Source organism: Cygnus atratus, chromosome 16 (genome assembly GCF_013377495.2).
Source record: "Cygnus atratus isolate AKBS03 ecotype Queensland, Australia chromosome 16, CAtr_DNAZoo_HiC_assembly, whole genome shotgun sequence".
Lineage (NCBI taxonomy): Eukaryota > Metazoa > Chordata > Aves > Anseriformes > Anatidae > Cygnus > Cygnus atratus.
The window spans coordinates 16241521-16267605 of NC_066377.1; the positions used below are offsets into that span (position 1 = coordinate 16241521).

The 26085-nt window shown below is 42.5% G+C and overlaps 1 protein-coding gene across 2 annotated transcripts in view; it reads right to left on the reverse strand.

Moving 5' to 3' along the window:
- ITCH (itchy E3 ubiquitin protein ligase) overlaps positions 1 to 24966 on the reverse strand; it is a 65950-nt gene extending 40984 nt beyond the window's left edge. For both annotated transcript variants that reach the window (XM_035548198.1, XM_035548197.1), the window contains exon 1: positions 24864 to 24966. The gene's annotated coding sequence lies outside the window, so the exon portion shown is untranslated. The remainder of the gene's footprint in view (positions 1 to 24863) is intronic.
- Positions 24967 to 26085: the final 1119 nt, after the last annotated feature.

A 26085-nucleotide genomic window follows, 5' to 3' on the forward strand; every position in this document is an offset into this window, starting at 1 on the left:
CTGCTATTTCCACCTGGAGAAATAATACCACACACAGTACAAACATAATTACTGAAGGTGATAATTAATTTACATTTAAAGTCACACAGTAAGCACATACAGCAGAAGAATGTTAAAGCTATTTTCATTTCTAAGCCTGCAGATTACGCTTATTAAAAATATTAATATTTGACCATTGTCATTAAGAAAATACAGAAAAAAATTCATATAGCTTAATCACGTGTGAAATGACCTTCCTGAAAACACATTAATCCATCTGAATTAGCACACAGATGTGCAAGTGCTTACACAATGAGACCTGCAGTTCTTACTAACTAGCCTAAGTCAAATTTCAAGAACCTACTGCCTCCCAATACTTCTAAAATTAAGAAATTATATCACACATTGTTTAGTTCTCTCAGCTACTGTAAAGTTTCTAATTACTGTTCAAACAACAAAATTGAAGAGTCTTACTTTGTTGAACATTTGCTAAAATGTAGAAACTCTTCAGTTATAGCAAGCTTCGCTAGTTAACCAAGGAAGGAGGGGGAAAAAAAAAAGAGGTCTGTAGGACAAAGCATCAAGCAAGCTGGCATGTCCTTGTCCCTTTGTTCACCTTCCCCGTGCCCTGCACATTTTACCAGCCCTGTTTCTCTTTGTGTTTTTGGACACCTTGTTCCCCGCACCCTTTCTGCTCCCCTTCTGCCAGCTGAAAAAGGCTCAGCACACGAAGCACAAGAGCTGGATCCCAGCCATGCGCGCACAATGCCAGGTGTCCAGCAAGGAGCCATCGCTCAGCTCACACTGCAGCTTTTCTCTCAGCTGGACACTAATTTCAGTCTCTTCCTTGCCGTGCATGTACACACACTATCCAGATTTTTCATAACTTTTAGAAATTTTATCATCTTTGATACCTCCAGCTACATAAGTTTGTAGCTGGACTGGATATCAGCAGGTAGCACAGGTCGCAAAGTGGCACACAGAAGAAGGGGAAGAAGAGTACAGCAGAAGTGACAGTGTTAAGTGTATTTACCTCGCTTTCTCAGGAAGCATGCTAAAATACATTAATTACTCAAACAAAAATCCATGATGATTAGTGAACAACACTGAAGGAGCCTGATCAAACTGCAAAAGGTAACAGTACTGTAAGTGACAAAAATCCCATGGATGGCTGTATTTAGATCTAATTTTTAGCATTTAACTCCTCTTTGTTTATGTAACAAAGACACACAAAAATTAAAATCTGGTAAGAAACTGCTGTCTTAGCAGCCATTTTTAAATGGTAACTGCACGTCGTTTCAGCTCAAAAAAACAGCCTAGAGCAATTTATAAGCATAACTGCAAAATAAAGACTACAATCTTGAATAATTATAAAAATATTTCCAGTTTGTTTTATTACAATAGGGACAATACCGAGCATTCTGCAAAAAGCAGACATCTTTCTTAAAGACAAGCAATTCTGTCAGCAGCTAGGTGTGAACAAGCCATTAAGCGTGAAGTTATGAATGCTGACAAGCACGGTAACTGTACTAGACTTTTGGTCCCCTTGCCAATGGAAAGGAACATAATGATTGCTTTCAACCTGTGTTATAAGTCATCACTTTACAAACAAAAATATAATTCAAGATATAGTAATGCAACAAGTACTTCTACAAGTTGAAAATAATTATCGTTCCAGACAATTGAGAATGCCTACTCAAGCTTTTCTTGTGCAGTAGAAAATTATATGCATCTTCAGAAATATTTAGTTGTTTGGATTTTTTTTCTTTAAATTATAGTTAGCTCATATTGACATTTTTTTCTCCTGGATGCCACTACCCATTTCCAAGAAACATGGCAGAATCTGAGATTTGGGAACATTAGTTGAAAGGTTCAAAAGCTGTGATAATACAGAAGAAAGGCAGGGTAACAGACATTTGAGAGATGATCACATAAGCTTAGTTTTCTTAAGAAATGAACACAACCACACAAATTATTTAGCATATTGAAAGACATAATAAAATAGCATAATATAGAATTAATGTTTTTTGTCAGTAGAAATAACCATTGAAACGCTTGCCTGAATTGCTTCGGTGGCTACATACATCCTCCTAGTTAAATTTATTTTTTGTAACATGCTACAGTAATGTGCAGATTATTAGATAAATTATGCTACATTAGTCCGGTACAACTTTCTGCTTTGTAAACTGGGACCATTCAGCAATGTTTGTTGATTTTAAACCATCTGACAGCCTTTAATTTTAAGCCGCCCAGAATTTTCCGCTGTTTTATAAGAGCTGAAAGACTGCTTTCATTATTCTTCCTTTGTGTATGTGCATGCACAATGAACTGGGGACTGTTATTGTTTTACGATGGCTTGCAACAGGGAGCACAGCAGAAGATGCATCAGCCAACATGAGCTTCAGAAGTTTACATTTCACCTTTGGAAATGCAACCTTAGTGGAATATAGGTGGTAACACACAAGAAAAAACAAAAGAAGGATCTGACAAGTGGAATATGTCCCAGGAGATCACAGAGCCATACTTTCCTCCCAGTCCTGACCTGAAACCACGCCAGCCACGAGCTGATCCTGTCTTCTCATTCCTTCACGTGGCCATGTCACGCTGCTCCTCTGCAGAGCTCTGAGCTCCTAATGCAGTCAGTCCACACGCTTCATATCTCACTGAAATTCAATCTAATGCTAATAAGATTCAACCCAGATTTCATTAGGTTCTATCAGGTTAATAACTACTTGATGCTTCTGCTGCTCCATGTAAAAGTGCCTCACCTCTCCTCTTGAAGAGAGCAGTACAAAAGCAGATACACAGAATTCATTAAGCTCACAATATAAAGAAAACAGCGAGGGAAAACACCAATAAATGCCATGGACAGCTGCAATCACGTAAAAGCAGCAACATTTTTTGCTCACTTAACAGCATCTTAGCAAGACAAACTGTGGTTGTGTTCAGTTTCAAAAGTGCATATGCCACTGTTTGTGCTCAGGCAGGTTGGAACAAACACAGCTTAGAATAAGTCCACTTCAGTCACAACCTTGGTCCAAGCATGCTTTTGGGATTCAGTTTTTTGAATTTCCACTCTCACCATAGTGCTTTCTCCAAAACCTCCCCTACAGCATGACATGCAGTTAGGCCAAACTGCATCATCTCCAGTGGCATTTTAATCTACAATGGCAAAGTTCATCACCAAATTTGTCTCTTGCGTTTGTTTGTTGCAGAAGATGAAATTCTGGAGGGCCACAGCCCAGATATTATCAACACTTTCAGAAAATAGATGGCAGGAAGGAAGGGTCTTCATTTACTTTTGCCTTAAAAAATCGTGAGAAAGAGTAGGAAGAAAAGCGGCCTTGAGTGCTTCACGGCTGAAGTGAAGAAAGGCGAAGAGTTTCTTCCACCCAAAAACGGGGAATATAAGTTGCAGAAAAATGCTATCGAAGGCTACAAAGAGGTTCGGAGTGTCATGCCAGTTGAACTTGGGGGAACTTCATTCATTGATGGGATTTGTTTGTTAAAGAACTGACTTACTAAAAAAGGACATTTTATTTCGTATTTATTTGAAACTACGGAAGACACAACAGGGTCACAGAAGGAAATACTGTGACAGTATATTATACTAGCATAGCTTTGAAAGTATGCTGGCATATATTCTTTACAATTCAAAGAATAATGAAGCAATTGCCAAGTCAGTGGCTGAAAAACCTATGTTTGTTTAGTTATTAATTTTAAGAACATAAACTCAGCTGTTGTTTAGAGGTGTACCAATGCGAAGTGAATTTGCTATTTGCAGTAACGAAAATATTTCTTTAACACACTGATTTTAACAATGGTTTTGAAAACCTGATTGTGTGCACAGGAACACAGACTTTTGGAAAAAGCATAAGGTATTTTATAAACAACTCTTCTAATTAAGTTCCTTTTGTGACTTTTTTTTTTTTAAACAATGGGTATGTGAGTTGTGTACCATTAAGAGATTAGACTACGTATTTCAGAGAAAATTCAAACTCACTTGTTGTCTATGTTAATACTGTATTTTTTGTGTGTGCAAGAAGTTAAATACACATTTCCTCTCCCTCCCCTTAAAACTCTGAAGCCTCTTTTTAATTGCAGGCATTCATATTGTGGAAAAGTTCTTCTCTCTCAAATGTTGGATATAATTACCCAGCAAGACTAAGCACAACCAGATAGCTTTCTTGCTTAGCAAATTTGCAGTTACTTTCACTGTTCAAATTTCAAGAAGTGGTTTTAAAAAGCTGCTTTTATTTTTTTAAAATGGTTTTTCCTTAAAATAAGTTATAAAGACACGGTCAGTTCTGCCCAAGCAAGTAAGATGACAAAGAAATTGCTGAGTAATCTACTAGGAAAAAAAGAACAGACACAGATTATAAGAGTGCTGAGTGCAGGTTGGAAAAGGAAGCAATTATGAGGTTTGCATCAAGGGATGCTTACATAAGGAAGGGAAGCAAAGGAACAGCAGAGTGCAGCTTAGCTCCCTTAAGCCGTTATGGCATGTGAGCAGCGCTATACCAATTCACTGAAAATGCAGTAAAATCAGAAGTGTCTCTGCCATAATGCATCAGTTAAAATTCAAAAGCCAGATGCTTAGCAACATCAGGCATCTAAACACAAGAGGAATATTAAAATTGTTACAGATATTCAGAGCAAGCCTGTAGCTCTCTTTACAAAAGAGCATCATTTCATGACAAAACGTAGTATTTAAGCCAAATACTTTCATACGTAGTACCAGCAGTTACAGAGCACACCCACTTACAATTCAAGAAATGAAAATTAAGCAGACCTGAGACTTTTTCAAGGGTTTGAATTTACATGCAGGAGCAGAATCACAAAACAGACTCACACCTCAAATGAAAGCAGCTCCCAAGAGCGGAGCCAGCCAGGCATCCGAGGAGTGCACACGTGCACAGCAGGGCGGGCAAGGCCCTGCTGTCCCATCTCCAGTGCTATCAGCAACTCAGCTCGGCAGAGCACAGCCGGTGCTGATACTGCAGTCAGCAACAACTGCGCACCTCTGTCTTGCTGTGCGTAGCTCCGCTTAGCTATTTACAAAGCTAACACGCAAGCAGCTGTTCTGATAACAATGAGCAAAGTGCAGGCTCAAAGACAATATACTAGCTAAAAATATATTCTTTGGGAAATACAACGTAATCACTTTGGGAAGCAACTCAAGTGACCTGACCTTCAGAGGCTGCAATAAAGCAATAAACCCTGTGCTATGGGAGAAGAGCTGCCCAGCTTCCATCCATCCTTGCCTGCTAAGGACTGATAATAACAAATCCTGGACACTGAAGTAGAAACTTTATCCATTATGTTGTCTTATCTGCATATGCAAATATTTTGTATTTTCCCCATCTCATTAATTTACACAAGACATACAATCTGCTGTATTTTTGGCTCATCACCAGAATCACCTACCTGTTATGTCTGCTTACAGACTATTTGTACTCCCTTTCAAAGCATTGTAGTACATCAGTCAGAAGTCACATCTCCTTTAAATCAACAATTCTAGTTATATTTTGTAAGTGAGATTTTCTAAATCTATTCTAGGCAACTACCTGCCTCAATCTTTTTACTCAATGTGTTCCTGCTACACACAAACATTGTTGAGAAATGTAACACATTAAGATTGGTATGAACAAAGAAAGAATGGAAACACACATATATAAATCAGCAAAAACAGCAGAGCAAAGGTTAGAAGAACAGCTTTCACTGACAAACAAAGGCGCTTCTTGCAGCAATAAAACAGGGGACTGTCTTGCTGTCAAGACCAGGATGCCTTCACTCTGTTAAGACCACAGCAGAGCAGCCAGCATAGAAGCATGTGCTTAGAGGAGAATGACAAGAGGGTGACAGCACAGCACCTCTGTCATTCTTTTACATGTTAACCCAACAGGAAAACACGCTGTAGCTATGGGGAGACAGATGCTCCACACCAGGAAAAAATGAACAAGTAGCATTAACATTCACTTAAGATTTATGGAGGCTGAAGTAAGCCAGAGTCTGATGCAAAGGCGTGCCCTCAAACAACTGTTGACTCCCAAGGTGTTTGAAAGTTCCACCTACGAATTATCTTGTTGTCACTACAGGAACATCAGGGCATGATGAGCAGGGGCCATTAGTGACCCCCATGCTGCACCCAGGAGCCACCTGCGCACAGCAACGTGCTGCTGCTCCTGGGTAGGTGAGGGAGAGACAGCAGGGAAATCCCTGTGAGATCAGCACAAAGGGTTAGATCAACGTCAGATCTGTCAAAGTAAATAGCACGCTCCCCTTCTGTAGGGTCTCACACAGAACTGTGTTAGTTTCCTGCAACCTCACACACAACAGGGAGCAGCAATCAGTGCCACCGTGCCAGTTCCCTACAATAGGAGCAGGAGATGGCTTCACTGTCATGGACATATTAAAAATTACAGTAGAGAAGAAAAAGTAACAGCCTTAAACATCTTTCCTAAACACACTTGGACAATTACTTCTGCAAGGCTAATCCTTAGGTCTGAACCCTTGATTTTCCTAAATATCTACCTTGATACCTACTTCAAAGGGGAGTTGAACATGGGAAACTTCTCTGAATCCAAACTTTTTTTTTTTTTAAGTTGGAACCATTTAACCTGGCTATCAAGACAAAGAGAAAGACAAAAGAATGCTGGAAACGTTGTGGGCAGACATTCGGTGACACTTTCACGCTGTAACTTTTACCCCAATACCAGGGATAACCAGTGCTCCTTATGCAAACGGCACAGATTAGAAAAACTGGTCCATCAGCTTCCACCTGCAGAGAAAAATGCTTTCAACAAAACTGCTTGCAATCCAAATTAAAGCGTCTTCAGGCCTCCCAAACCAAAGACTTGCATCAAAATTACAGAGAATTCATTCATTACCATTTCTGTGCACCAAAGACCTGCTTAGAGAACCTACAGCTTAGAAGATTTTCCTGTGAGCTTTCTATAACACATATAGTATTTGATACTGAAGAAGAGAACTGGAAAAAGGAAAAAAAAAACAAAACATGCGAAGAAACAGCACTGCAATACACCAAATTGAAAGAAAAAGCAATGTAATTCAACAGCTGTTTCCACTTTCAGTAGTACATTTGTAATTCCCCTACCGTAAGCTGTTCTTGGAACAGACTAAAGCTGTGGCAGGCAGGACAAATGGCACAAACTGGTTTTGCTGCCAACTGTCATAACTTGCCAATGAATTTCCTTCCTAACCTAAAAGGACGTCAGCTTTTACTAACTTTTAATACATGTTCATAAAGGGAAAAAAGAAAGGACAAAACTGTAAATGAACATTATATGCCTTTTACTTAATTCTAAAAAGCCTGGCAAGAAAAGCCACTGCAGAGCTGCAGAAGATAATTAAAACCATTTGTGAAAACAAAGATAGCCTATTTTTATTTCAGCTGTTTCCTTGTCATGCTACAATCCATTCCAAGGAAGAACAATAATTCATATATGCAAACCACTAAGCTAAAACTGGTTCACTACTGTAATCTTAGAAAGAGAGATTCTTGAAATGGCTTGTTCCTAAATACCACAGTTAGAAAACAAAATAGATTAAACTTGGCAAGCACATTAACCCACAGTAAAGAATATTAAACTTATTAGGAAGGCAGAAGAGGAGACAATGAAATGGTATCTTTGTAACTACCAAAAATTTAGAAAAACTGACTTTTAAGCTATGCTGGACTCACTGCTATTAACTGGGCATTAACTGGATTAACTCCTGCATTTTACAAACTATGGCTTTTAGTAATTCACATTGTCCTTTTTAACTCTTTAAGAGAAGTACTTGTAATAATGCAGTTTCAACACAATGCCGCATTGACTCAAAACTACGTCTTTTCCTAACACTCCTGTGCTGAGGTTTCAGGAGACAATTTCAGTGGCTGTGCACAACCAGAGCAATGTTCCAGTTTCTGGATGGAAGGTGGACAGCCACCTGGCTGCCTGCAAGGCAAGGCAAATGGCTTTTCATTCCACAAATCCAATATTCCAATTCATTCCTTTTAAGCCTTAAAGTGTTCAAGTGTTATCACAGGCTGGTTCTGTGTGTGCAGAGTAAGAGATTGTTTATAAGGGTTGGCACTCCTTTATCCATTTCACGATGGGCTAAACTATTTTTCTAGGCCCCTTTTTCAGCAAGCCTACTTTGTCAAGCTTTTTAAGTCGCCATTTGTTGACTTCACGTTAGGGAGAAACAAATCCCTAAGCACATGACTACAGAACATTTTTACGTAACTTAACAAAGACGACTAAACAAATTTAGACCCAAACCTGTCTCTACAGCGGCTGGACTACCGTGAGTGCACACAGTTTAGTTGCATCACGTCTTTCAGTACGGTTTAAAGAAAGTTCTGCTTCCAACACACAAACCAAACTCACAATCAGCAGCCCACCAGCTGACGATACTCCGATCAGAGCTGCAGGATCCAGAACTGGGGGTGACCAACTACCCACAGTGAACCAGGCGCTCAGAGCGAGTGATACCCCTCCTTCACAGGAAGGCACCTCCAAATCCATGAATTTCTCTCAACTTTTACAATTCCTTGTTGACTGTTATTGCAGATCTCTGACAAAACAAACAAAAAAAACACCAATTGCATCCTAACAATCAGAACTGTTGTGTCTTGTAGAAATTAATTACAGCTTTTCTTTTTAATTCTTCCACTTCCTTGCACTGCGAACTCTCTCCTCTATGAAGTTTTGTGGAAATACAGCTCTCAAAAATAAATCCATCAGTGCTGTAACGTCAGGGGCATCTCTTCCCTTCCTCTCCGAGGAAGGCAAGATGGTTACAAAGAGTAAAACAGAATATGATCTACAGACATGTATTGACAAAACCCTAATGAGCAAAGTCTTTACTTATTTCTTAATTTAAAAGTAAGCATCATTGTATTTCCAGGTTTCTGACAAGAAAATATCTAGAAAGTATAAACAATGCTTTCCAGTGGCAACTCTGGAAGGGAATTTTCCCAGGGGACAGACAGACAGCGTGCCCAGACAGCAGCACACAGTCACTGATAATCTCTGCGCTACCAGGGGATGACCAGGGGTACTGCTTTGGGGATATGTTTCTTTACAGGGGCTCCTACAGTGCTATGGTTTGGGTTTGTGATTCAGTGTTGATAACACACAGATGTTTTAGCTGTTGCAGAGCAGTGCTTGCACAGAGCCCAGGGCTTCTCAGCTCCTCGTGCTGCCCTGCCAGTGGGGCACTGGGGGGCACAGCCAGGACAGCTGGCCCTAATGGCCAGAGGGACACCACGTGCCATAGGGTGCAAAGCTCAGCAAGAAAATCTGGGGGAAATGAGGAGGAAGGAGGAATGTTTGAAGTTATGGCATTTGTCTTCCCAAGAAACCGTCCTGTGTGGTGAGCCCTGCTCTCCTGAAGTGGCTGAACACCTGCCTGCCAGGGGAAGTGGCGAACGGATTCCTTGTTTGCCTTTGCTGGTGCAAGCGGCTTCTGCTTTACCCGGGGAACTGCTTTTATCACAGCCCCTGAGTTTCCTCACTCTTCCAATTCCCTTCCCCATCCCACTTGGGGTGAGTGGGTGAGCAGCCACGTGGTGCTGAGCTGCCCACTGGGGCGAACCCACAGCACCAGCAGCTGAGAGCATCACTGCTCTCTCTGGATTGCAGTTCTTTCACGTACATAATATACTACAACATACAGCCTTAGTCACAGTTTACCCAAGTAAGACTGTATTCTAACTGTAGAAATACACATATATATTTTGTAGTTCTGAGATTATTTTTCTCAATGCTACTCTAAATAAATGTCATCAAAAAAGACAACCTAGAGCACCAAACAACTACTGAAGAGAACAAGTCCAAGACAGTTACAGAACACAGTTACCAAAGCAGCAGTATCTTTCATTAGCTGCCCTATAAACCTCATTTAGCCCTACAATACATTTATGCTTCAGCTGGCTCTGAGGCTAAGCAGTTCTTCCTACAAAGCAAAAATCCTCATCCTAAGCATCTCAGCTGAGTATTAATGTTTGTATTAGCAGCAGATTGTTTTGGACCTTACCCTGAAAGCATTAAAAACAAATTTTCTGAAGAACTTTTCTTAGTCACCTCTTGCCTTTCGCTATGGGAAGAGGAAGGAAAGAATTTTCTCTGGAGGCCGCTGTTTATCACTGCTTCAGCTACGTGACACAGGAGCAAGAAGAGATGGTCACACAAATCTATAGGCCATAAGCTACTTACTCATGGTAAGCAATTAATTTTTAATTAGGGCAATGAAATAATCTTAATGTGATCACCCAGAGCATAAACATTAACTCAAACTGGAAGCTATTTTTCCCCTTCAAGCAATTTTCTTCCTTGAGGTCTATTAACTCGTGATTGCCTGGAAGAGATTTTCCTCACCTCCCTCTTACCTGTTTTTCAGTAGTTCTAAAAATTTTACTGAAATGCAAGAAGGGAGCATAATAGTCAGGAGAAACAAAAATTAACACTTCTATATTTAAAACAAAGATATTCAAGGATAAAGTGTTAGTCCACATAAAAAGGTCTTAAAAAAACTTAGAATAATACACCATAGGAAATTTTGCCTACTGTGTGCCCAGAACATCAAGGACAAGACAAAATATGTAGAACAGGTAGTGTCTTTAGAGCAGTGATACAAAGCCTTAGGAAAAATTTCACTGGCTGAGAAGACGAGTTTACTTGGTTTTACTCTCAGACATTTCTGAAGGCAGCCTAAACAACTATCAAGCAGCATCTGTATCTCAGAACCTTCCCAGACAGATTTTAATTCTCCACTACACTGCTTTTAAAAAAAGAAGCTTTATCCAAAATGATCTGAAAATAACAAATAAAAATGTGCTACTGGAAGAGCATTTGAGGAAACACAGGTAGCTTAAAATGAGAACATGCTTCTGGGAAGCACTTTCTCATTTCCTCGCAAATGCGTTTCACAGACTCAGAGAACGGTTTAGGCTGGGAAGGACCTCTGGAGGTCACCCACCCCAACACCCTCCCAAAGAGGGCCAGCTTCAAAGTGAGACCCGGCGCTCAGTCAGAGAAAAACAGTTCTGAATCCGTACACTAACCTAGCAGCAAGATACAAGCTGCAATCACTGTATCTCGAGAGAACCAAGTTTCAAAATATCACAACAACAAAGTGAGCGGCTCTGTGGTTTTATACAAACGCATATCTCATTTGCGTAATGCATAACTGGGCACAAGTGCCTTCCACTCCTAACATTTTGGGCCTGTCGTACATTTCTTCCATACTGCTAGTAAAATGCAGTAAGAGAAACTTTCAGGAGACTCCCCAGAAGTTAAAATATGAAGTTGCTTAAAGATGCATTCCTCAGAAATTTTCTTCCTCTTAATATTTATGACATTTTTTTCCCAATATAACTTTGCACATTCGTTTCATCTGGTTCTCAATTGAAAGACTGAGAACAGCTTCCAAGCTAACCCCTTCTAAAGCACTCACTGCTTTCCATAAATAATTTTGGGTTTAATAACTGTAATAACTATTCCCTCTACACATTAGGCTCTGTGTTTCCCTGCATCTTTTATTAATAAAAATACACACAAGTGCTTTCCCTACCAAGCTACCAGTAAGAATTTATTTTCATTTTGTGCCTTCTCTTAAAGGCTTCTATTGCTTCTTAATTTTCTACACTGATCACATTGTACACATTAAAGGCAAACAAAAATAGCTCCTTTCTTAAAGTTGAATTTAAAAATAGGCCAACTGCTTTTTAGCTTAAGTCAGCTTATTGTGTGTTTTGATGGCTTCTAGGCTTCACAGAGCGAAATACTTGCCTAACGTATATCATTTCATTACAGACCTATTTTTCACCTCTCATGCTCTAATCTTTCTAAGAACTTCCTTGCATGCACCTTTCAGAAGTACCAGAGTCAGCCCACCTCCTTGTCCCGGCACGTTTTAGAACTGTAAATCTTTTTCAAGCCAATAACTCATCAATTCTTACTCTGTCTTCCTTGCTCTGCCTTGCTGCAGCTTTGCCCACATCAACACAAAGTGCAATCTCACAGAAGTGAGGCTGGAAAGCAGGGCCAGCCTGTGGACCCGGTACCAGCACCGCATGCATTTCTGGAGCTTTACTTCGCAGCAGCTCTGCCCTGATCCCATGGCCAGACAGCAGCTGGACTGCACATTCCCGCTCCATTTCATCCAAAAGCAACTCAGCTTCTTGGAGCCAAGCTCGTTTCAGAAGTCAAACCCAAGGGCAGCCTGACTGTGCTCAGGACACTTCGAAGTGCACCCCTCGCCCAAATTAAAACACCAATACAGGTGCGTTCCGCTTTCCTCTTCTTCACCTGTTCCTCTCTGGCTACACGGAGTACCTCACCGGGTTTAAGTTATGCCTGCTGACTCAAGCTCATTCTTTGGCATGACTTCTGTTCTCTTTCTTCAATTCTATGAATTGACGGTTAGCATCTTTATGCGCTAGTATGCTTAGTTACTTTGTTTCAAAAGATTTCTACCTTTCACTCTGTTTTGACAGTTTCAGAGGTTCACCCGAGTGCACTGAGAAGTGCCTGTTGCTCCCTTTCAGTTTGGAGATGTTTTCACACAATGTTTGCTTTGTTTTATAAAAATGTGCAAAGGAAGTCCCAAAGTTTCCCATTCTCCATCATTAGGAATAGAGCTGCTTTTCGTGATTCTGTGATATTGCTCTAGCCATCTGACCTATGGACACTAAGGCTCAGAGAGATTAAATTAATTTGCTGTCACCATGCTGGAGACTATTCTGGAGGAACTGTAACCACTGAATTTCAGAATCCTCCCCACCTCTCCTTTCTTCTGCATACTATCAAGGCTAAAAAAAATGTTTCTATGAAACTACTGGAAAGGCATTACCACAGCAGTTAAAATTAAGGAAATGAGGATCTAACCGATTAAGGCCACATTTAAAGCACGTTTCTATTTCACATGAATGAACAATGCTATAGGTGAAAGAAAGCTCTGACGATGAGCAAAGTGCTCATGCCCTGACACAGGCAGGAGACTGGGTTTCTCCTGAGGCCGGAGCTGGGGACTGCGCTCAGCTGGGCCGCAGGACCACCGGCGCCACATGAAGGGCAGCAAGTAACTGAGCGGCACTCCTGGTGGAAATACAAATGCCTTTTCTTTGTAAAGAAGATAAATTCCAAGTACAAAGTACCTACGGAGATGATGAAAAACTGAACTTTCTTTTCCCACTCATTCTACATACAACAGGTAAAAACATGCATCAAAATTTCAATTTCTGCCAGCTCTCTGAAGGGATGTTTGAGCCCGGTGAAGCCCGTGCTGGGCCACACAGCAGCAGAAAGGTCGCTCGGCTCCCTCTGAGTGACTCTGCGGGTTCCTAAAAGGTTCCTGGGGACTGAAAAAAGCAAATGTCACTGCTATCTTCAAAAAGAGCAAGAAGGAGGATGCAGGAAACCACAGGCTGGTTGGCCTAATCTCAGTCCCTGGAAAGGTCAGGAAACAGATGCTCACAGGAGCCATTTCCAAATATTAATGACAAGTTGACTGGGATTAGTCAGCATAGATTTAGGATGGGGAAATCATGTCTGAGCAACCTGACAGGCTATGACTGGCTCTGTGGCTGAGAAGACAGCAGCAGATGCTTGCCTTCAGTGAGGCTTTCAAGGCTGTCTCCTGTAACATACAGACAAGCTGAAGAAGTCTGGGCTAGTTTAGATGTCTGTGAGGGGGGGCTGAACGCTGGCAGCACTGTGATGCTCAAAGGGCTGTGCTGAGCAGTACAAGGTCCAGATGGAGGCTGGCCATCAGTGGTGTACCCTACAGTATATACCCCTTGGTCCACACTGTTTAACTTCTTCATTTATGACCTGGACAACAGGACCAAGCCGACCCTCAGCAAATATGCTGACACAAAGCTGGCTGGAGTGGCTGATACACCAGACAGGTCGCTACCACTCAGAGGGACCGCAGTAGGCTGGAGAAATGGACAGACAGAAGCCTCATGAAGTTCAACAAAGTGAGGAACTCTGCACCTGGGGAGGAATAAACCCATGAACCAGTAAAGGCTGGGGGCCAGCTGGCTAGACAGCAGCTTGCAGAAAACATTGGTCCTGTTGAAGACAAACTAGCAGTGCTTTCTTGCAGCAAAGAAAAAGCATCATCTCCTGGCTGCATTAGGACAAACATCACTAGCATGATCAGGGAGGTGGTCCTTCCCTTCTACTCAGCACTAGTGAGACCACACCACCAGGGAGTGTACTTCTGGGCCACCCAAATCAAGAGACACGCATTTGTACTGGGGTGAGCCCACCAAAGGGGGCAATGAGATGACAAAGAGATGGGAATGTGACATATGACGACAGTCTGAGAGCTGGGATTGTTAAGCCTGGAAAAGAGAAGGCTCAGCAGGATCTTGTCAGTGTGCATAAATAACTGAAGGGGGTGAGGGCAAAGAAGATGAAGTCAGGCTCTTGCCAATGGTGCTCCATCCTCAGAGAAACTCCAAACCTGATTGAACGTGGTCCTGAACAATCTGTGCTCACTGATGTTGCTTTAAGCAGATGGGTTTGGACTAGATGATCTCCAGACCTCTTTTAAAGCCTCAATTTTCTGTGATTCTCTGAATTCCCTAAAATCAATCATTCCTGTTCTACCTGTTCTGTTCTTCCAGCCTGTTCTCTTTAGGTCTCTGTCTTGCAGCTGATTCCTCCTCTACAGAGACATCTATCAAGTTGGGCTTTGTTTTTTTTTTTTTTCCTCCCTCCCCTCAGCTGAGGTTCCTTTTCAGTGACCAGTTATTGATGACAGCTTAAGTGTTACCAGTCTGAACAGAATGGCACAGTCCGCATAAACAGGTAGGCACCTTCTTACGATTCAGTAATCTTCACCTTCAGTGTCAGCTACTTTAGTTTCTCCAGCTCTTCCCAAGGCCTGTATTCAAATTCAGTGCAAAAGCCTACACTAGGTATTTATTCTCACTTTTAAAGACCATCTCCTTTTACCTTTTTGCTGATCACTATGAAAAAAAAAAACACAAAACCATGCAGCTTGAGTCAGCCTTCTACAAAATGTCCAAGACTGAATGTACCAAAGTATTAAGTAGCTTCAGCCAACAACAATAAGGTAAGGTGAGGTTGAAAAACGTGAAAAAAATCAAGCCCAAGTTTAACTGTCCCCACAGAAAGAACGTCATTGTATGCTTCATATGCACAGTGTTCCTGGCTTATTTTACTTTTCTTTTGCACTGATAAGAAACCTCATAAAACATTCACATAAGGCTGTTTTGGAACCTGTGGAATCCCTTCATTATTTACATAACACCAGAGATTAGAAAGTCATTGAATATCATTGCTGAGACTGTTTATTCAAAAAACTGTTTTACTTTGTTATCAGCAAGTGTCCGACTGCTTGTGCCTTTAAGGATTTCCCTCATTTTAACACATATTGGGATAACTTTAGAGAGCCCATCTGGACAGTTAATCCATACCTTGCTCTGCATCGCTTCCATGCACCTACAAAGCCTGCACACCAATTTCTCCAGTAATTTCAATCAAATTAATTACCCTATTTTGCCTAGAAAAAAATCCCATGTGTGACTAATTTGGGTTTCAGAGTCACTCAAGGGTGAGTGTTAGAGTGCTGGTCCTCTAACACTTTCTAAAAGTTCCTCCTAGGTATCCATATAAATTAATCCAAACCTCTGTGGGAAAAATGGCAGTGCAGTTTCACTTCTGATACTAAAAGCACACAAAACTATGCTGCCAAAAGTCTCCATGTTGTACACAGGTAAATTAATTACAGAGGCATGATATAGCTGCATACTAAGCTGACAAATTCACATCAGTGTGCTGTTCTACCAGGCTAGCCTTATGGTTACAACATACCCGCTAACTTTCACTCATTCCACAGTTCCCAGTGCATACATTTAGCTCCCCTAACTCGTTATTACAGAAATACCTACGTAGCATTGCTGTTTAGATTAGTCTTATGATCTTTTTCAATTAAAAGGCTGAAATCACTAACCTTCACGAGCAGACTTCAGAAACACTACTGAATGCAATTTGATGCTCACGGGGATGAAGACAAAGGCTGGCATCAGTAGCTATGCTGAAGCACCACTTGAGCATTAACAATATTGGTTATTTTGTGATTTGGCATCAGAAGAAAACTAATGTTTTTTGTATTACAGCTATTTTAAAATGTATTTCAAAGGCCTTACCCTTCATGTGCCTGTAAGAATCTAAATATTATAAATGATCTCTATATTATAAACTGTTGCAGTAAACCAAAATACAAGACCACCACCTTTTGCAGTTTTAAAGTAAGTTGCTCTAGAAGCAGTTACATATTCAGACATTAATAACAGAGGACAGCATCTACAGAGCATTTTGTAACCTCTGCCCATTAGTTTTTCTTCTTGGTCAGTGCCTGTTTCAATGTATTTTCCCACTCCACTCTCAGCACTACACTTCATTATCAATGGTACATACACATCTTTATTCATACTAACCTACAAACCAAGGTTTTAACTCTTGGGAGAATGAAAAAGAAAAACAAAATTTGACCATTAAATTATGCTCTCACCTTTAATCATTACTAAGTATCACAATTTACTATTACACTTGTTTTAAAAAGTAGTGTTTTTAAAGGCTGTTATATATCAGTAGTCTACACACCTAGAACCAAAACTATATTCTGCTACTTGCAGGACTTAAAAGTAGCAGATATATTTTTCAAAAAGGTAATAAATCTGATACCAAAGATTCATGTTTACATGAATGTAGGTATGATCGGTACAAACCTGTACAGCACACTGCACACCTGCTTTAATAGTTTATCTGTACAATTCCGAGCATTTTCATAAACAGCACTGATGAAGGTGTGCATGTGTACAAAGGCACCTCTCTCTTGGGGTGTAACAGTGAAGAAAGCCCCAGAAACAACTCAGTTTCTTTGCTCTCGTGAATGTGGACAACCTGGGCCATGGAAGCATGAATATACACATACTGGCAAACTGTATCCATCACCTTACAAAAACGACCTTGCAGAACAGATTCCACTGTAGGTCCCTGAGCAATGAAGTGAATCAAACCAGACTGTGCAGATCTGCAATTCAAGTTGGCAAGGATCACCAAAGAAATGAGGAATCGCTCTCTGCCACCAGTGACATAACCACAAATCTGAAATGTGCTGATTATTTGAAATCTCTTGAAAAAGAAAGTTTCGTCACTTGCTGCTTGTAACTGCTCGATCAAATGAGGTGGCACAAGACTTCTCTTAGTAAAGCCAGCTCTAAGAACCAGAGACTGCTACTGTAGCCAATGCACAGAATTTCTTAGAGCTAGCTAACTACGAAGTTAAAACACACATGCATTGTCCCACAAGAAAAATAAGCTTCTTCTGTGAGTACTCTGAAGCATTACAAACGACTGAAGAAACAAGACCTGGAAATCTACTGTATGCAAGAAAATTACATAATATTCCTGTGTGCTAAATTCAGTGCCAGACAGAAATACAGGTTGATTTTTTCCAACCTAAATTATGCATTATTAAGCAAACAAATCAGAAAGCTGTAATGGAAATAATAATTTCCACATTTTTGAGATGATTTAAGCAAACCCTGAGGTAGCGGATATTCTGCTCTGGGCCATTGTCTTTTGTAAGACTATAAACTGCTGCTAGCAAAATCTTGAGTTTAGGAAGAAATATCTTGTTATCTAATTGCAACAGAGGTCTGTCACCTGCTTCCTAGGAACCTTTTGCCAGTGGCAACATGAAAAAATAGCCAGGAGTGGACAACACAATCATCTTAAACTTGCAAAATGCTCCTGTTTACTACGTTCCAGCTCATGCCTCCCTGAAAAATAAAACAAACTATAAAAAAAAGATGGTTTAGAACTGCTCCATTATTTCAATATTCCCAGCCGTCCTGTTTTATCCTGGTGCAGCCCTAAAACAATCGGAAGATAAAGCAGACTTCTCTTTTGAAATCTTGGGTTACCCAGAAGACTGTAGTAATTAACATATTTATGTAATTAATTAATTAATTAATAAAATTCTTCAATGAAAGTTTCAGTCTTTACATCCCAGATCTTTTGTATGCAGAACTGAAAATTACACATTTGAAAAAAGAACAGGACTATCTGCTAACAATGAACATTAATGACATCCTTCAATTTAAAGGAAATCACCACACTACAGGGGTACAACATAAACACAACTGTGAGGAAGCTTAGAAACATCTCCCACACTAAAATTTTAGGGGGAGCTAGAGGTAACCATGCAGTAAGTGTGGTGCCAGGGCAGCTCCTGCAGTTATCGGGGGCGCACACGGGCACTGGGCAGCCTGATACTGCTGGAGGAGCGGTCCTCGGAGTGGCTGTCCCTCACCTTCTCCTCTCCTCCTCCCAGCCACGTTGAAGCTTGCGTCCATCTTTGGGCCAGCTCTTGCACTAGTTTGACACTTAGTGACCTGTCTCAATTCAGCAAACCCTCAGGGAGAAAAAAAAAAGCCTGATTAACTGCAAAACAATAGTTACGTTTTTTTTTGGTGGTGGTAGGTTGTTTTGTTATTTTATTTTAATATTAAATAGTCAAAGGCATTCCCAGGAATAATATTCTACATGGAGAGCGTAATTCAGCATAAACACAATTACTACACCATACAGACATACTACACAACACCCCTTCGCAACTTACTTTTCCCTGCATTATCACGCAAACAAAAAAGCTACTCGCATACTGGAGTACAAGAACAGGCCCAAAGGGTCCTAACGCTATGTAATCACCTAACGCTACGTAATCACCTCTTCAACCATCAAGGCATTCTTCCAGTCACAAACCCTAAGTCACCTGAGGTGCAACAGTCCTACTCTAACAGTTTAAGACGTTTCTTTATTTAGTTGCAATGCACAGGAATTTTACTGCATTTGATTTTAAGGTGTGATGGCAGAAATATAAAATACAAAGTACAGAATTTGCTATTTTAAAAATACGAACTGAAATTCCAAAAAGGAAAGAAATTCCAACTACGACTGAGGCTCTCTCCCCCAACAGACCCTGTCCCCACTGTTACTGGCTGCAGCCTCTCCACCCCCCAGCTCCTGCATCGCCCAGCCCTTAACTGGGAATTCATTCAACATTCAGCAACACAACTCCCTGGGAAGTTCACAGCTTCAAAGGAAACACAGCAGTCTGTGTATTTTCACCTCTAATATCAGCATCAGGAATAGTAATTTTTTTGTTCAGATGTTCACATCCCAGACGAACAGGAAAGCAAGACTTTCCTTACATGTTATCTTCTGCTTTAATAACTCCTGAACTGTCACTAACACCACAAAAGCCTTGTAGTGCTCAGGGCCTCGTGGAGGGGGAAAGGAAAAAGGAATGGCACACCACGCCTTGCAGGACTCTGTTTCAAACCATTAACCATGGAGAATGCCCGAAGAAACCACCGACAATAGCTACAGGTTTCCACAGAGAGCCGACCCACCTGTCCAAACTAGATTTCAGATCAGGGCTTAAGTACATTGATTCTAGGGGTGCACAGCAAGAAGAACAGTGAGAAAACCTGCGCCTTGTGGTAGCTTATTCAGTGATGTGAACTAGATTTGGGTCAGGCAAATGTTTAACAAATGCAGCTCTGCTCTGGAAATTGTCATTGTAATATACAACACATGGCACGTTTGCAAAAAGACAAATAATTCCACTTATTTCACGTGGATAAGTATTCTATTATTTCAGAATACTCCACAGGCTGCCTCTATGTTTTTATACTAACCTGGGGGATTAATAACAAAAGTTGAAGTAGCATCCAAAAAAGATATTCCAATGACTCACCAGTAAACTCAGTTTAACAAGCACAGGAACGAGCACGCCAGTTATCTGCACAAGTACCACCCACTGATCAGAAGGTTTCCTCTGCATCTTTAGGTGATGAACATTTTACCTTCAGCATTTCCCTCCTCGTTCCTGTTACCATGATGCACTTTATTCCCCTTCAAACAGCTGGAATAAGAAGCTTCTTTGAAGACCACATTATTGATGACAGAACATACACTGTAGGAACCACACACATTTAGAAAAAGAACAGCCTTGCTATTCTTCGATGAAAAGGCAAGTAAGAAAATAGAAGATAAAAAAGTAAGTGTGACGTCTTTTTTTTCCCCACTGTTTTACAGAATGAAGTGCCCTTCACATGCAGGATCACCCCAGGAGGTTTGAACTTGAAAAGGGAGGTGTTCAAGTAAAATCCAGTGAAAATAAGGAGCTCATCATTTTCCAATAACAGGAAGCAGGTCAAATAACAGCAGGTCAAATTAAAGATCACGTCAAAGACATTATTCGCCTCGTGAACATGTTTATACATTAACCATTAATTTTCAATCCAGTCTATGGAATGATATAGTCAGAGCAGTACGAGGTACACAGATACCTAAACACACACACTTGTAAAGGTAAGCTAGATGAAGAGAAATTACTCCGTGATACAATGGACAATTCAGGCTGTGACAAGCCAAAGTAAGAAAAAAAACTCATAACAATCTGTATAAAGAAAGAGCTGATTCCATCTAGCTGCATTGCAAATAAAGAGAAGAGCAGCTCATGGCACTGGCAGAGCAAAAATTAGTGTCAGCAAAGCACAAACATAGCATTTGAAGCAACAGGTCTTCATCTATTTAAATGTGTATGAAGCCAACAGTGAAGAAATTAAAATTTGGATATCTGACCACTCTAACTGTCAAGCAAGAGTAATGATTATTAATATATAATTAAAAGACAAGAAGCACTGGGAATAGGAGCAGGCACTGGGGATGGATGCTGACCAAAAGCACGCTGAAAATTAACATAATCCACTCTGTCTCTTTAGCTTGCCCAGCATCTAGTCTTCCTGAGCTTTTTTCACTGTACTGGAAGAAGCAAAGCTCAGGAAGGCAGCAACTGCTCCACTCCGCTCTCAGACGTAATTCTGCAGAGTACATGAATGCCTCGCACAGGCAGAAGTTCCACCACAACCATGGGAAACTGAAATAAAACAGGCTGTTTGATTTCTTAAGTAAATTAATATGCTCCTGGTCACAAATTTATGCTCTTGATGGGTACTCCACTGCAAATGGCTTTCCATTTCATGATGTAAAGAGTAAATCAGAACCAGATTATACACCCATGCCTTTACTTTGTTTTTTCTTTCTATCCAAGCTCTCTTTAAAGCTTAACTGATCTTTCTTTTGCTTCATATTAAACTTCAAAAAGATTTCCAGGTATCTAGGTAACACAGGGAGAAAAAGGTATGTCCTCTTGACAAAAAGCCGGACCTATAAACAAAAGTAAACAGCACAAAGATTTTACAGAGGCCAATATCAACAGCCTCTCCTTGACAGCTCCAGTTTCCCTACCATAATTTGCCTAACCTAAAGCCTGAGATCTGTGCAGCTCAAGAAAAGGTAAGCCACTTACCATTATCTTCTCTTGAAAAGAAACAGGGCTGCACATGGTAATACTTTAGTAATCCACCTGAAGAAAATAGGTCTTTTCTGCTCAATGGCCACACTATTTAAATGCAAACTCTGAACTTCAAAACCAATTATCTAAACGCAAACATGTTAAGCAGTTCTGTGCTGACTGAAACAATAGGCATCTTCTACAAGCACAGTTTAGCATAGCTCAGGCAGGTGGGTGGAAGGCATGCATTATCAATTTCTAAACGGGAGGACCGTTTTTTTTTTTTTTTTTAAAAAAAAGAACAGTGTATTAACATACTGCCAGTTTTTTTAAAAAATAAAAATATTTGAATAACCAGTGCAACAACATCTAGTATCACATTTCCTCAGAGAGGAAAAAAGAAAAAAAACTGTCCTTGATGTTTTATCAGGAAGTTTGTTCTTTGCCCCTCTGTAGTAAAGGGAGTAATTCCAGGCATAACTTAAAAGCTGGTCATAAGAAATGAGGCCTTGGTTTCTTTAAAATGTTCTTTCCCAGTTTGATGCACTATTTTCATTTCATCAAAGTGCAATTTGCAATTCTGATGAAGAAAATGATCAATCTTTCAGCTGCAAGAACTCTGCACAGTAAGTAAAAGCTGAATGCCAGCCACTTGCAGAAAACTCTCCAGTCCTTATTGCTTTACGCTTCACGCAAGAGGGATGAAGAAAAACCACCTTTCCCTCTCCAAAATAAGGGCACAGAATTAGCTCTGGTAACGGGCAAACCACAGCCCAAGAATACAAACAAGCAGGTTGACTGGCTAAAACCTTTAAAAATACTCAGTTTATGAGACAGTAAAAAAGTAACTTTACAAACAGAATGCTCCCAAGCTAGACTGTAATCACTGCTTGTCTACTTCCTCTTCTGAGGTGAGCACACGCTTCAAAGTGCATTGGCAGTTGAGCAAAGTGCAGTTACAGCACGCAACTGAGGCCAGTGCTCTCCTCCAAGTTATGCATGCCCGTTCATTCTCCTTAGCTGTAAGGGCACAAAGCAGTTCCTCCAATTATGTATAAATAGAGCAGACTAACAAAAATTAGAGTATTATATGAACTTAACTGGACAGCCAAACAGAAAGTCTTAAAAATAAATAGCAAATTGGTGATAGCAATCCCAGAATCTTCATAATTATCCTTTCCAAGGTTTTCATTCTGGTCTAACCCTATAGATGCCTTTTCCTTGCTTTTAAGGAGAAATCAAATTGTTTCGGCTGCAGCACAGGAAGCATTTTGCCAGGGTTGAATGTTTACCACTCTGCTTATACAGTCCACATTTACAGATGTTTGTTTAGACGTCGCCATCGACTGATATAAAGTTAAGTGACTTACCTATTGTATGTGCCACAAAATAAAAGAAAAATAATTTTTAAAATCTCATTTAACATTTTTTCAAGCAGTCCAAAGGCAAGCTTTCTTAGAGATAACAACAAATGTAAACTCCACATTAAAAATATAATACTACTTTAACACCTGTCTTCCTATTAGCTTATCTATTCAGTAGTTAACTTTCACAAATCATTCTGAAACTTACAACCAAAGAAACAAGACAACTTCATATTTCAGGCCCGTCTCATCACAGAAGAAACATAACAGAGGGAGAGAAAATTGCCTGAAGAAAATGCTGTTGCTTAACCAATAAATTCATATGAATAATCTTCTCTCAACCTCTCTTAAGACCCGAAATAACTGTTTAATCTGTAAGAAGCTTTCAAAGTTAGCACTCAGAAGTCTCAGTTATTTTCCACTGCAACATCATCTTTCATGTGTACTGTATCAGTTCTTTGTTTAAACACAAGAAAACTCACTTTAGGTCAGAATGGTGCATATTACCCTGATGATCACTTGAGGTGAATGCATTCAGGACAGTGATTAAAACTGTCAGTCAAACCAGAACTAAGAATGCACACTAGATGAAGTTCAGATTTAAACGGCTGTAGCAAAGAGCAATATAATTGTAATTAAATCAGAACTGCTCTGGTCCTTCACTGTAAGAAGAGAGAAGTGATTTTTTTTTTTCCAAACAAGATGCTTTTTAAAGCAATAAAATTCTCAGAGCTGATGACATATTGCAGTTGATTTTTCATTCTTCTATATGCCTTGTTCAGGTCAATTCAAGTAATCAATAGCTGGATCTATTGTCATTCTCTCAATACTGATTGTCGTCATTGGAATTGGTGCAGATTTCTCTGCTTTACTCTGCAAAAAGGACAAGTAGCAAGGTAGCAGAGATGGAACAAAGCAATGAGAAACTCATTTAAAAAAAGAGCAATAATACATTGAGAAAAGATGGTTTTAAACCCCCTGGTTTCTGATTTCTTCAATTCTAACCAAGCTATATAGATTAGTTTAACTGGGAATATTTTCTGAAGCTTCAAGGGTAAAGAACACCACACAAATGACAACAAGTCATAAGTGCTAAGCGCTACGCTCGGTCTTCTCTCTCTGCATTATATGCAGATACAAAGTTCTTTTGTCAATTTAACATCACAAATTACACCTATCAAAACAAGCTGAATGCCCAGATTTCCGAGCCAATTCCATCAAGGCATTCATAATCTCAAACAGCATCTTCTACTTTCACTTGGATATTATCACCACACAAGGTCAAAATCCCCTATCCGGCAGCAGGAGGGTTAACAGCTAGAACTCATCCATGTTTCCAAAATACAGCAGTGGCACCAGCAAGAGATAACACAGTTCAGCATAAACCTCCACCCAAACTCGTGCTTTATCACTGGGTAGCATTACTTTATGGCACGGCTGTATCTTGACAAGACAAAGACAGCAAACCCTTGTAAAGTGGCTGCAGCAGCCTTAGCTGGATAAGACCCCAGAAGAGAGGGAACGAGTTACTCGGAGGAGACTAAAAACAAAGCCTGCAGGAGGGGCTGTGCTACGGAGCGGCTACCGGAAAGCAAAGCCTGTGACGTGAGCAACCCCCAAGGCCCCGAAAGGGCGAAGGTCCACGGGCTGATCTCTGCCACAAGGAGCCCGGAGAGGATGACAGGGGCCGACTGGGGAGGGGAAGCAAACGCTGGAGCCGGGGTGCCCGGCGTCGGGCGGCCCCACCAGCAAAAGCCGATAGGGCCTCGCACACAGCTCGGCAGCCCCGCAGGGGAGCGCCGGGGTCCCGGCACCGCCGCCCCGTGCCCTGGGGAGGCGGAACGATACCCCCGGCCCGGCAGCGGCCGCCCGGCGCAAGGGGGAGGCAGCGCGGCGGGGCCGCCCCTCGGCGAGGCGCTGCGGGGACCCGGAGCCCTTGGAGGAGCCAGGCCCGCGCCCTCCGGGGTCCCCGCGCCCCCCGCCTCTGCCGCCCGGAGCCCAGGGGGGCGGCGGGGCCGCCGCGCCTCCCCCACAGGCCCCCTCCCCGCCGCCTTCACCCCCGCCCTCCTCGGCTGCCCGCGACGCAGAACCCGCTCCCCTCACCGGGCGCGGCGGCTCCTCCGACCCTCGGTCAAGATGGCAGCCGGTCCGGGCCCGACCCGAGGCAGCGACTTTCCGAAGTCGGGCGGGATCCGCGCACGCGCGGAGCCACCGGAGCCGCGGCCGGGGCGCCCGGACTACAAGTCCCGGCGTGCTCCGCGCTCGGCGCTGCGCGCGCGCCCGGCGGCCCGAGGGGCGGGCGGGCGGCGAGGGCCTGAGGGAGCCGAGGGGTGCCGTGGGGGCGCGGCTCTGCCGCTGCCTCGCCTGGGCCCCGCGGCTTGGGGGGAGGGCGCTCGGGGGCCTCGCGGAGTCCCTGCCTCGGCGCTGGGCTCCCGTGGGCGCCTCGCAGGGGCAGCGGGCTGCAGGCTGCGGCTGCCGTTTCCCCGCTCCGGTGAAGCCGCCCGGCGCAGCTGCAGCGCTCGGTCCCGGCCCTGGCTCCCTCCCGCAGCCGAGCGCTCGTGCGTGTGTGTAGGCCCCGCTGCGGTAACGGGCACCGCTCGGCACGGCCGCTCCACGGGACACCTGACCTGGCGCTGACCCCGAGCACCAACCCTGAGCCCCAATCCTGGACCCCCGACCCCGGAGCCCCCGCCCTGGTGCTAACCCCAAGCCCCCAACACCCGGAATGGACCCTGGACCCAGAGCTAACCCCGATTCCCAACCGCAAGCCCGAACCCCAAGCCCCAGCTCCAGACACTCGACCCTGGACCCTCAACCCCGGACCCTCGACCCTGTGCCCCAAACCTGGAGGTGACCCCAACACCTGGAACTGAGCTCTGACCCCAAGCCCAAAACCCTGAGCCCCCGAACCTGGAGCAGACCTTGGACCATCAACCCCGAAGCTGACCCCAGAGCTGACTCTGAGCCCCCACCCCAGAGCTGACCCCGAGCCCCAAACCTGAGGCCCAGACTTTGGAGCTGACCCCAACCCCGGAGCTGACCCTGACAAAATGACCCCCAAAACAGACCACAAACTCCAACCCCTGAAACAGACCCTTGACCCCGGAGCTAACCCCGAGCCCCAACCCCAAGCCCTAACTCCAGACCCTCAACACTGGACCCTCGACCTCGGAGCCACGACCCTGGACCCTTGACCCCAGGCCCTTGAACCTAGACCCTTGACCCCGGAGCCCCCACCATGAAGCTAACCCCGAGCCCTGGACCCGAGCCCCAGAGCTGACCCTGACCTGCGACCCCCGGAACAGAACCCAGACCCGGAGATGAC